Source organism: Arachis hypogaea, chromosome 1 (genome assembly GCF_003086295.3).
Source record: "Arachis hypogaea cultivar Tifrunner chromosome 1, arahy.Tifrunner.gnm2.J5K5, whole genome shotgun sequence".
NCBI lineage: Eukaryota > Viridiplantae > Streptophyta > Magnoliopsida > Fabales > Fabaceae > Arachis > Arachis hypogaea.
In genome coordinates, this window is record NC_092036.1 from 17,272,148 (window position 1) to 17,285,976 (window position 13,829).

Below are 13,829 nucleotides of genomic sequence, written 5' to 3' on the forward strand. Positions count from 1 at the left end.
TAGAGGTGCAGAAAATAAAATCGACGAAGATCGCGTCTATTTTATTATTTTAAATATCGACAACATTGCCGTCGATAAATTTGAACGGTCTAGATTACCTTCTAAAATGGGATGAATGGTCTAAATTTAATCTATATAATAGACGCCATATGTGTTGTTTTTTTATATTAAAATCGACGAATGTGTCGTCTATTTTATTATTTTAAGTATCGACAACCATGCCGTCGATAAATTTGAACGATCTAGATTACTTTCTAAAATGGAATGAACGGTCTAAATTTAAGCTATATAATAGACGCTAGATATGTTGTTTTTTTATATTAAAATCGACGATTTTGTCGTCTATTTTATTATTTAAAATATCGACACCTTTGCCGTCGATAAATTTGAATAAAATCGACAGACGGGCCGTCGATTTTTATCACTAAAAACACATTTTCTCAACTCCTGCTTCCAAAGTTCAGAAACGCATGTCTTCCCCAAATTCAAGCTAGGTTTATCATTAAAAACGCTTTCTCTTCAACACCGCCTCCGTCCGACACCACCACCGGCGACCACCATCGCCTACCCTCTCTCTCTTCCTTCTTCTCTTTCTTCCCCATTTCTCCATTTTTTCGTTCCTGCATGCGACACCCCTGTTCGTGGAGTCACTCTCTGTCCGCGTCTTCAAGCACCGACAAGCAACCACCAGCGGCGGCGACCTTCTGTGCCACTGCGAGATCACCTCCACCCCACCGCCTCTCCGTTCTTCTTCCTCCTTTCATCAATGCAGGTTCCCTTCCCCTGTTCTCTGTCTTTCTTTTCTTTATTTTCATTGCTTTTTAATTCTGTTTTTAGAAATTTTGGTTAGGCTTAGGTTTGTTAAAACTTGTGTTTCTGGACTGAAATTGTTGTTGGCTGTATCTTTCTAAAATTACTGAGTTGAATGTTGTTTAGATTAAACTGAAATTTACTGTTTTGAACTCTGCACACCACATGTTCGGAGAAATGCCTGAATGGAATTTTTGTATGTAGGGCTTTATTATTATGATTATTATTAGGTTTATTTTTTCAATTTTATAATATTTTGATAGAGTAAAATAGTAAATAGTGAATTGTATATAGCTAGGGAAGAATCTAATAACAAGAATTATATTGATTAGAACGAATGGGTGATATTTGGAATTTACCACAGGAGGAAGGAGGTATCATAGCTGCTTTGAAATTAAGCTATGGTCAAAGAATTGAAAATAGAAATTTCTAATCATATAGAAAGAAGGACAAAGGTGATGGTATAATTATAGATCTTGATAACAAAAATACAATTTTAAAGTTTTAATCCCTTGTCTTGAGTTTTGACTTTAGGAACACAATGTTCCCATTTAAAAAGCTTAATAGACAGTGGAATAGAAAGAAAGGGTGGCTGCCAGAATTCTAGGAGGAATAGAAAGATCAAAGAACAAGTGGAGAACAGAAGAGAGTGTTGTTCTACAAGAAAAGTATTTGTATAATATAATCATATGATTGATTAATCTTTGTGTGAAAAGAATCAGAGTGTTCCATTCTGGCTTAAGTGATTGTTTGTTGAAAAAAATATATCCTTATTAATGATTATATTATACAACTTGTGTAAAAGAAAGAGAGTTTCACATTTATACCGTAAAAGGGATAAGCAATAAATCCATGGAGAAGAATTCAACTATATATCATATTTATACAGTTGGTATACTTAATGTTTTCCCTTGATTGGTCCAATGACATTCCATGAGTTTTTTTTTTGTTAAGCAGGGCATGAAAATGAATCCTCCATATATTAATTAATCGTATAATATAAATAGAATCTTGTTATTTGTTATTTATTTATTATTATTTTAATAATACAATACTATCTTCTGTTATTATATATATGTCTATATCTATAATCACTTCCCAAGCAAACTAATCAAACCCCCATATCTTTTAAGTGGGTGTTTACTTTTTAACCGATTATTCCATTGAGTGTGGCTTAAGTCACATGCCTTCAAAGATTATGCACTTTCTCATCATTTTTTTGATATATTTGCCATGGATGAGTGATCCATTATTTAGTGGGGCTATCATCACAGGACACAGATCATAGATTTATCTATTTATAATTATGGATCAGTGATTTTAAAGCTAATATATTATTATTTGGCAATCACTAATCAGCAATCTGATTATGCAAACAGCAATCACTCTCCTTCCTTTTTGAAGTAACTAGTTATAGTGGATAATCATGTTTGCATTAACTAATTATGGGGAAAAAAAGAATTCAATTAATTGAACCCAAAATCATAAATTTTTCTCAGGTTCTTTCAGACAGTAAGATCAAGACTAATTGGACAGAGTTGTTGCTAGGCCTCACAAAATTTCTGATGTAATTATGTGCTGTCATACTCATATAACATTATCACAAACCTATATGGCACATTTTTTGACATAGACAAAATGAAAGGCATTTCATAATTTGCTTTCAATACAGTTCTTTGATTGCTTCTCTAAGGTGCTCAACTGTATCTCATTTTGGTTTTCAACTACTTTATAAAGTCATCCCACGTCAAATTACTTGTATATTTCTGAATAATATTCAATTTGTATGTTTGCTTCATGAAGATATACAATTATTTATCATTGAAACTAGCAAGAAATTTAGAGTTATATCTATAGATTGCAATGATTCCCTGTTCCTAACTATATATTTTGATTTTCTAACAACAACATATACATTTGAAGCAGCTTTCTTAAAAGATTCTCTCTCTCTCTGGTGCTGCAAAGTTAGGGTTTCCTATGACCAGGTACACTACCCTTTTCATTTCTTCAATTATTGCTTGCTGTAATTTCAGCTCAGGTATTAGCAATTGCCAACTTCTGCTTATTCTTCATGTGTTGATTTTGCAATTTGTTATGATATTCGGTTACTGATTAAGCATTTTGTTACTAGCTGATTCTGTTTTCTGGTTTAGCTTCTTGGAGCTTAGTTAGTTTTCTGCTTCTTTGTGAAGTATGAGAAATCATCAATATTGAAAGAATATTCAGTTTTCTGCTACCGAACTCAAGATTCTGATATACTCTTTTGCAATATTTGATATTTCTATGCAGTATTTCACAGTGGGAATTGTAGTGATGTGGGTCAATAGAATCTTTTGATCAAAGAAACAATAGTGGAGTATTTGGTTCTTCAGCATATACACTATCACAAAGTATTGGTAGAGTTTAAGACTCCCAAAAAAGGTATTCAAGGTTTAACCTTCTACTTTTTTATTTATTATGCATGCTTATCTATACTTACTTATGTATGCTTGTTTGTGTAAACCATTCATAGTGAAAGTATAAATTATATTGATGATAAGATTTATTTGTTGTGGTTTCTCGTTGAATAAAAAAATTAAAAAGTGAATATTATCCCTTTGATATGTAGAAAATTAAATTCATTAATAATGGAAAACCAGAACCGAAGTTGGATGTATGATAGAACATATGATCAGAGGCGGGGTCTTAAACCCAGTTTTATTAAAGGGGTAAATGAATTTGTGGATGTGTGTACTAGAACTCATGAATTTCTCAGAGGATGTTTAGTTAGGTGTCCATGTGCCAGATGTCAATGTGGGACGTTTAAACAGTTGATCGATATTAAGATTGATCTATATACTCATGGGTTTAAACCTAATTATTGGGTTTGGACAGAGCATGGAGAAGAGATACCCACAGAGAATCAGATTAGGATAGAAGAAGATATTGAAAGTAGCTCTGAATTAGGTGGTGTTACATGGGAAGAAAATTTTGACTAAAAGTGACTGTCTGTCTATCTGTCTGCTTGCTTGCTTGCTTTTCCCTAATTTATGACTAAAAGTGACTTATGAGAGAGAGCAAGTGTGTGTGTATATGTGCAACTGTGCATTGCAAATTGAAACTAGTTGCAGGATAAAGCTTATATATAATTGATGGCTTATATATAATTATACCATAGACCTAAAGTTGTGGCTTTTGAGCTCTGAAGGATCATGTCTACAATCTAAATTAATAGCTTTCTTTAATTTAATTATTACCTTAATTTTTTCAACATTGTCTTAGATGAAACTAGGCACTCAACTCGAACTAGAAAAAAGATCAGCATATTTAGATGATTTTCACTACATGATTGTATTATCTAAACCTCATTATTGTTTTTCGTTTTATCCTAATATTTTACATAATTTTGCTATTAGAGAGAATTCTGATATCTTTAGATTATTATTACTTGTTAAACTCAGCATTACTTGTTATTTATTTATCAGCAAAATAAATTTGTATCTGTTCAGAGGCTAAATTTTATTCCAATGATTTTTTAAAATAGAAATGCTTTGACATTATTGATACGGAAGAGGATGATATCTATCAAGCTTGGAGGTTTAGGGCTGCCAAGCGCTTGCGAGGTATGCTCCATGCCATTCGCAAAAAAGGTGCCCGTCCATATTGGATCCCACTAGAAGTTCTTGGTGAATTGATGAGACGTTGGATCACTGATGCCTATAGACAATTACAGGCGAGAAATACAGCTGCCAGGAAATCGACTCGAGGTACTTCTCTTCACACTGCAGGAGGCACCACCTTTCCAGAAGCGAGGTTACGCTTAGTAAGTTGCTTATAGAATTTGTAATTTATATTTATATTATACAGAATTTGAATATAAATTGATAAAATAAATAATATGTATTTGCATGCACTATACATAGAAAGGACACAGTAGATAGCCTGCTTTATAATTCCTACTAATTATAAACAGAATACTTGGAAGGAGTGTGTGACACCAGATTGAAACAATTTCATTAGGAGTGAAAGTAGATCATATTATCTTGACAAGGATTTATGATCTAACAGGACTTAGTTAATACATTGGTGATGAATAAGGTGATTTTTATTGTGTATATTAGTAGATTGCAATTTAAACGAATATAAGTCTAAGTTTAGTTATTTATCTTGTCTTGAGTCTTTATGTTAGAGGGTTATTTATTATTTTGATAAGTTTGTAAACTCATTATCTAATATTTAGTATAAATTTTATTTTTATATTTAAAAGTTTATTTGTCTTGTTATCTAATATTCTGTTTAAATTTTATTTTATATTTAAAAGTTTATTTGTATTAACGGTTTACTATTTTTCAAATAGAAAAAATGAATTAAAACATATAACTATTAAAATCGACGGCAACGTTGTCGATTTTATTCAAGCCTATATCGACGGCTTTGGCGTCGATTTTATTAAACATATTATAGACAACAATGATGTTGATTTTATTAAGTTAAATATCGACGGCAATAGTGTCGATTTTATTCAAGCATATATCGACGACTTTAGCGTCGATTTTATTAAACATATTATAGACAGCAGTGTTGTTGATTTTATTAAGTTAAATATCGACAAAAAGGCTGTCGATTTTATTAAATCAATTATCGACAGAGAAGACGTCGATTTTAAATAATAATATCGACGGCAATGTTGTCGATTTTATTAAGAATGTAAAATTCTCACACCCATATTACAGACGGAATGGACGTCGATTTTATTAGATTATTATCGACGGCTATGTAAGCCGTCGATTTTATTAGCATTTTGAAAAATCGACAGGCTTTATAGCGACCAACTGCGCCGTTTATTTTGCCGTCGAATTTAAATATTATCGACGGCTAAGCTGTCGATTTGGCCGTCGATTTTAACGACGTTTCTTGTAGTGCAAACATTTTAAAATCAGAATGCTGGCAAGTGGCAACGGAAGCCCTTTAGTATTACGTCATTCTAGTTTTTTATTTTCTTTTAAAAAATGATATTAAGTAACCATTTATTTTTAATTTCCCCAAACAAGTACTTATTTAATTATTTATCATATATATGTTGTTTAACCTTCAACGAATGGCCAATTAATCATGATGAAGATTGAAGACTGCACGAGCACGAGCACGACCACGTAACTACGTAAGTAAATAAATAAAAGCATGAAATAATGTATAATATTTTTAAAAAATGTATTATTGTACATGCAATAATAATGCACAATAGTTAAATATAAACCAATATATAAATAATTTAATATAAAATCATCAAAATACAGATTCATTCAACATCATTCTTGATACCCACATGACACCTAACCTCGTATAAAAAACTATCATTTTGCAATTTATTGAATTCACACTCACTAACTAAAACTTCTACGTGTATTGGGAAAAGCTGTATATTATTAAAGTCAAAATTTAGTATAGTTGCATTATATTTAGAGCATACGTAAACAAATTAATTAAGTTCTTTAAAAAAAATTGATAATAAGAGCATCTTTAATATTTTGATTTTAATTTTATTTTATTTTAAATCTTATACAATATTATATAAGTATTTGAAAAATTATATATCATAAAAATTAATTTAAAATTTAATTTAAAATTCGTCACTCCAATACTTAGTTTTATTTTAATTTAATAACTTTATATAACAAGATTACAATATTTATTTAATGAGTTTAATGGATATATAAATGACAATATTTTACTTATTTTTTTTAAATAATATGGTAGTTCTTTATTAATACCAATATTATTTTAAAAATTATATCCAATACAAGTTTTAATTTTAAATCAATTCAGTTACTGTAAAAGTCAAAATTTATACCCAAAAAATATTTTATTAAAACTGCTCTAAGAATTTATATTAAAAACCGATTATAAATAAGTTAGTACTTATTTTTAAATTGTGTAATAAATACGAGTGATAAAATAGTTTTTTAGAATGAGATCAAAATCTCTTAAACAACTTTTTGAAAAGTTAAAAATATATCTAAAAAACTGTACCAAACACTATTAATATGACTTTTCATAAAATTAAAAGTAAAAAAAAGTAGCTTTTAAAACTTTTTAAACGGGCCTTTAATTTCATCCACATAGGAATAGAGATGACAAATATCCCTAGTGAGACGGATACTTGTGGTTTACCCGCCGGGGAGCAAGTTTGGGGGACATTTTTTTTTTCCTGTGGGGGGTGGGTACAGGTACCCGTATAATAAACGGAGCGGCGGGGGCAGAGGGAGAGGTTCCCGCCCGTGGATATCCGTTTATTATCTGTGATTGTAAAATTACAAAAATAACCCTCATATATATAATTTTTTGATGAAACCCTACACGCTCAAACCATAATCTCTGCGCCTCTCTCTCACTCACTTCACTCTCTCACATAAGCCTCTCTCACAATCATCTCACACTCTCACTCAATCTCTGTGTTCTCACTCTTAGTCCCTCACCTTCCTCTGTCATTGTCGCCGCTCACCTTCCTCTGTCGCTGTCGTCGCTCACCTTCCTCTCACTGCTTTGCTCACTGCTTGCTGCTAGCTTTACCACCGCCTCCACCTCTGCTTTGCAACGAAGTCTCAAATCTGCGACGTTGATGACAAGCTTCCTCCGGCAACGCTTCTGCTCCACAACGCCGATGATGCCTCTCCCACCACGACTCTGCTCAGCAAAGATGATAACGACTGTGCTCCGTCTCAGTGGTCGGCCATCTCGCAATAAGTTGGATGTTTCTGTTAATTGATTAAATTGGTTTTCACATATGTTTTTATTTTTATAAATTTATGAAATTTCTATGAAATTGGGACATTGGAGTTAGGGTTTAAATTCTATTTATTTGAATTGGGTTTAGATTTAGGGTTTTGATTCTATTAATGTAAAATTGGGTTTATGTTTAGGTTTTAGATTTTGTTGATTAATAAATTTGGATTAAAGTTAGATTTTATTACTGTAAAATTGGAATTAGGGTTTGGATTCTTAATTTTTTATTGTAAAATTGGATCACAATATTAAGATTTTTGTGAAATTGTTGTTGTTTACTGGATTTTTTAAAAAAAATTTCTTATTTGTTTCTTCAATTACTTCAAACCTCGTGGATATCCGCGAATATCCTAATATATGGCGGGGACGAGGTCCCCGTTACCCGTCATGGGAATGGGACGGAGACGGAGAGTCTGGAGGCGGAGGCGGGGGACGGGGGCGGGGGCATGTTCCACCCTCATGGGGACCTGTTGCCATCCCGACATAGGAAGTTAAACTCTTAATAAAAAAGAAAAAATATTCAAACTAAATATGCAAGCTATATTTCACAAATTCGCTATATTTAATTGGCTAAATATGTCAATTGAAAAAGTAAATATAGTGGAATATTAATTTCGTTATTTAAGAGAAAGTATAAGAGATCAATTCCATTCCCAGCCAACTCACAATTTATTTAAAAAATAGAATTTTAAATTTTTTAAAAATAGAATTTTAAATAACAATTAGAATTAATACTATGAAATTAGGATTAAAGTAACGTAACTCATTGACTATCATCGTGCAACTAACGTTTCTCCTTCCACTATATTTTTCCATCACCGCTATGTCCTCCACATCCTCAACATCTACCCGTCGCCTCTTTGTCCTCCTCTTCCACCGTGTCTGCCTGTCGCCTCCGCGTCCTCTCACTCCACCATGACGCAGAGCAGTACTGTTGTTTCTTTATGGAGTTCTGACCGCGCTCCTTGGCTTCTATCGCGTCGTCTGCCACTCATGACGGCGTCGTCTCCTTCCACCTCCCTCCAATTGTGGCGGCTCTATTCCTTCTTCATCAAGTGCAGATTGCGCGTGAGGACCACTGCTGCAGGAACGGACTTGCAACGTTCACTATATGCAAAGATGCCTCGCCATGGCTGTTGGCTCGTCCACGTGGAGATCTTTCCACTGGCAATTGCTTGTTACTGATCACTGCTGTAAGTGCCCAAGGGAGCAACGCTGATGCAACGGTTCTGAAAGAAACATCTATAAAACTAAAAGAAACATCCGAAAAACAAACAAGAAATATTCAGGATCCAGAGCACAACTAAAAAAACATCCAATCTCTAAGAAAAGAAACATCCACTAATTCAGAAAAGAAACATCCACTGATTCATAAAAGAAATATCTACTATTTCAACCAGAAACTTCCACTAATTCAAGAAGAAAACATCTAGTAATTCAAAAAAGAATCATTCGAAGATGAGGATACATCAATTTCATGTTCTATGTCGCCACATGCAGCGTTACTTAGTAAAATCGGCAGCGACAGAAATGGCGTTACCTAGTGAAATCGGCGACGACAGACAATTTGTACTCGACGGATAACACAACACTCGTTGGAGGTAATAGCTGACGAACGATTAGTCCAGGTTGAAGTTGGCCATGCAGGACAATGACAGTGTCCCGAAACTCCATTCATGGGGTTATTCTCGTCGTCTTCCGCGTGTTCGACAACACTTCTTGATGCAACAAAGACCAAATGGCGGCACAGCAGCGTGAGGTGGGGGGTCTCATGACAGCAGAACTTGTTAGGGAGAATGGAAAACGGCGCAGCTAGAAAAGAGGGGAGATATGTTTCTGTACTTATTTTTTAAAATATAAGAGTAAAAACTGAAAGTAGAGTTATTTCTGATTTTTTTGTTTCATTAGACATTTTGTTGTAATATATTAAAATTGATAGAATTGACTGATATCTAAGTTAATTATCTAGCAAAATTGATTATTTAATGTGCCTTTTTACAATTTTGGATGAGCTTTCTATATCTCTAGTGATGATTTTAGATATTGCAGTGAAACTGTTTTTATATATAGCTTTTTCTTTTAATATATCAATCTCTATTTCTCCAAATGATATCAAACATACAGTTCTACCCAATTCCTCATCATTAAGCCGTGTGGAATTATAAAAGCGGACGTGTGAATTGTGAAATAATATAAGGGGACGCTGGTCTCATGTGAAATTGAAAAAGAAAATTTAGTTAGTTAATATTAATCAAATTTAAAATATGTGTGATTGGAAAGAAGTGATAGAGAAATAAAAAAAAAAAGAAAAAAAGACAAATTATAAAATTTCTTTTATAGATTACACATAAAAATTTATAATTTTTCTCTTTTTTGTTTTTTTTTCCAACCAAAATATTTTTAGAATTTAAATTTATAATTCAATATTTAATATTAAAAATTTATAATTTAAAATTTAATAGACTAATTTTTTTAAAAAAATTAGTTGATATTATTTAAAAAAAAACACATGATTTCAATTTGTTACATAATTTATTGTGTTATTTTATGAGTCGTGTGCAAAGTTAAGACTATGAGAATCGGAAGGATGAATAAATTAGTCAAAAGATTACTTTAACAGTTTAACAATTTAATTGTGATTAGATTATACGTGAATTGGTTTAATTAAATATATACTAAAATAAATAAATATTTAAATTTATCACAAAATAATTTTAAATTAGATATTTTAATTTTCAACAAATTTTTATTTTTTAGAAGTAATTATTTTTGTTAGACAAATTAGTTTTTGGTTTTTTTATTAAAATAAATAAAAAAATATTAACTCCTTAAATACGCATGCATGAAGTTAATTCCCACAATACGTAGTTCCATCTCAGGAGAGTCACCCACGAATTGGGTTTCGCTACCAACTCTGGGAAGGTACCAACGAAATGGGAAGATTACCTGACAAAATCTGCGTGGAACTCCAAATCAAGCATGGCACCCACGAGATGAATTATGGCACTGGCGGCGTCAGCGAATTGGACATATCAGGTGAGGCGCCCACGAATTGGGCCAAGGCGTGGCTGATCCACGCGAAATGGTGCATTTCTATTGCGGCGCCCACGAAATGCGCACAACAATGGCGGCAGCAACAAAATCGTTTGGCGTCAGTTCCTGTACATGCATGCATTGGCTTGGCATGTTCACATTCTCCACCAATAATGACAACATGAAAAAAGTCTAAGAGACCAAGCAATGAGATCATGAGTTCTGCATTAGCTCTTGGAGCATTGTTCACTACCGCTCGCTTCAGCCTACGACTTTCAATCCATTCCCTCACTTTATCAAGGCCATTCAAGGTCGGAGAGTTTTTACCCTTTTTGATGAATCCTTCCATGACTTCAAAAACTTCTTTTTCAAAGTTCAATCTGTAGAGGGTCACCACCCCTTTTTCCTTGATCAAAATTCTTCTCCTCGCTTTCCCCTATATTGGTTGGAGGCCTCTCCTTGTGAAAAATACAGTCTGGATGATTTGGATGAGGTGGAGGCGGCCGTTGTGGGGTTTCTCCAAGAAGTATGGGGGAGAGCCCCCTACCTGGATACAAAAAAGTTTCTCCAGGGGTCTCCGACCTTTATCCAGTCTCAACTACGTAGCTTTTGTTTATTTTATCATATTTTCTGACTTGATGCTTGTACGACTTGTTTTTTCCGACTTGTTTTGCTGATTTTAGTTGCTTTTACAGAAATGGCGAAGAAGAATTTCAGGGAGTCTTACCAAAGGGTTCAGGAGGCCAAAGCGAGATCCTGCGCCAGAGTCGGCGGTGCCAGGGCAGCTGGTCCCTCTCTTCCTTTCCCTCTCCCTTCTTCTCACAACTTGGGGACCCGCACTCGTCCTATTGTCATTTCTTCCTCAGCCTCTTCTCTGTCGTCCCCTCTTTCCCGATCTTCTCCTGAGTCAGAGAAGAAGAAGCGTAAGACTTTAGAGTCTGGCTCTTCCTTTGAAGGTGAGGCCAAGGTAGATGCGCCTCAGTTTGTTCGGAAGCATATCTATCCTCATACTCGTATAAGTATGGATGATGCTTCTGTTCGAAACCACCTTACTATTCTGGCTCAGGAGAGTCTCAGGGCGGCGGGGGTGTGCACCAAATTTCTTGATATGTTTTAGAAGACTCCCCTCAGCTCTTTGGGTTCATCCCTGACGGTTGAAGAGCTAGAGGGGAGGATTCTTTTGTATCAGGAGGCTAAGAAGAGCCTGAAGGAGGAGGTCGCCAAGCTGAGGGAGGAAAGGGATAATCTCCGGAAGGAGGAGGAGAAGTTGATGGGCTGGTGCTCTATGGCGGAGGGTCTACGAGATAAGGCAGAGCAGAGCTATTCGAGCTTGTTCCAGGACCTTATGGAGGTTAAAAAAGATCTGGTAAGAGCTCGGGATGCTTATGCGGATCTGGAGGACTCCATTGCTGAGGGATCCGAGGAGGCGTGGAGGGTCTTTAAGGATTAGGTCGGGGTTATTGCTCCTGACCTGGATCTCTCCCCTTTGGATCCTGATAAGCTCATAATCAACGGGGCCATTTTTTCTCCTCCCCGACCTGTGTCTTAGTCCGAGTTGAAGACTCGGGGCGAGAGAATAATAGAATCCCCTCCCCGACCAGAAGATGTCCCGAGTTCTTCGAAGGCTCCTGAAACTTCCCCTCCATCTCCTATGGATGTTTCTCTCCCTGACGCTGGTGGTACTCCAACTACTCTCCCTGGTTCTGGTGTTGACGTCCTTCCAAACTGAAAAAATTATCTTTGGCTATATGGGGGCCCGGCCTATGGGTCCCACCTTTTTTAAACTATTTATTTTTATGTTGTGGTGGCATGATGTTGACACTTTCTTGGCCTTTTATGGACGTAAACAAAATATTTAGAAATACCCTTTTTTGGATAAGGGTTTAAGGTATTTTTTTTGGTTGTGTGCATGCCTTTTCTGTTTAGGTTTCGAAAAAACCCTTTTGATCTTTGTTTTGAAAACCTTTTTTCTTGGCTGGGTGTCCCTTCTTCTAAGTTTTTCTTAAATTTTTCTTGAAGACTTGGGACAGTCTTTACCTTAGTGCCTTCTATAGGTTTTGCGATCCATTTTCGGTATTCGTTGTACTCAATTTTTGATTTATTGAGTTTTTATAACTTAGGTTATTTTTGCGATATATTTCTTTGTTTCTCAGTTTTTTCCGACTTGTTAGTCAGATAATTTCTGAGTTTATTCACGATCGACTTTTATAACCTCTTTACACCGACCTGTACCTCGTCGTTTTATCCTGACGACCATCTGGGGTGAAGCTCCTTCGAATGACTTTTTTGTTGTATCTGTTCGTCATCCTTTGTTTCAATGCTGCTTCTCTAATGTGGGCTCGTTTTCAGACTTCTGGGAGTAGCTCAAGTTTTTCTTTATGCCCCTATATGTTTTCAACCTCGTCGTAGAAGCTCACCCTTGGGCTTTGTTCGTTGATTTCAACCGGTATCATGGCTTCTATGCCGTAAGGAAGTCGGAAGGGTGTTTCTCCTGTGGCAGACTGAGGTGTGGTCCGATAGGCCCAAAGTACTTGTGGGAGTTCCTCAGCCCAGGCTCCCTTTGCATCCTGCAACCTTTTCTTCAACCCTGCCAGTATGACCTTGTTTGCTGCCTCGGCTTGTCCATTTGCTTGTGGATATTCTACCGATGTAAACTGATGTTTGATTTTCATGCTAGCCACCAGGTATTTGAAGGTTGAGTCGGTGAACTGAGTACCATTATCAGTAGTGATGGAATGAGGTACCTCATACTTGGTGATAATGTTCTTGTAGAGAAACTTTTGACTTCTCTGAGCGGTGATAGTGGCCAATGGTTCTGCTTCTATCTACTTTGTGAAATAATTCACTCCTACTATTAGATACTTTACTTGCCCCGGTGCTTGGGGGAATGGTCCTAGCAAGTGCAATCCCTATTTTGCGAAAGGTCATGGGGAAGTTATACTAATGAGTTCCTCGGGAGGGGCTACGTGGAAGTTCGCATGCATTTGGCATGGTTAGCACTTTTTCACAAATTTCGGGGAATCTTTTTGTAAGGTCGGCCAGTAAAACCCAGCTCGGATTACCTTTCTGGCTAACGACCTTGCTCCAAGATGGTTCTCGTAGATTCCATTGTGTACCTCCTCTAGCACCTCGGTTGTCTTTGAGATCGGGACGCACTTTAGAAGTGGTGTTGATATCCCCCTTTTATAGAGGATATTTTTCACCAGTGTGTAGTTTTGTGCTTT

At 35.3% G+C, this 13,829-nt stretch overlaps 1 long non-coding RNA gene across 2 annotated transcripts; it reads left to right on the forward strand.

Moving 5' to 3' along the window:
* Window positions 1–437: 437 nt before the first annotated feature.
* On the forward strand, window positions 438–5,071 carry LOC112799692 (uncharacterized). Of its 2 annotated transcripts, none has more exons than XR_003201172.3 (4): window positions 438–772; window positions 2,737–2,795; window positions 3,100–3,231; window positions 4,334–5,071. It is a non-coding gene; the product is annotated as an uncharacterized lncRNA (long non-coding RNA). The 2 variants fall into 2 exon arrangements; XR_011880497.1 differs by having other exon boundaries at window positions 438–768.
* The last annotated feature ends 8,758 nt before the right edge of the window (window positions 5,072–13,829 follow it).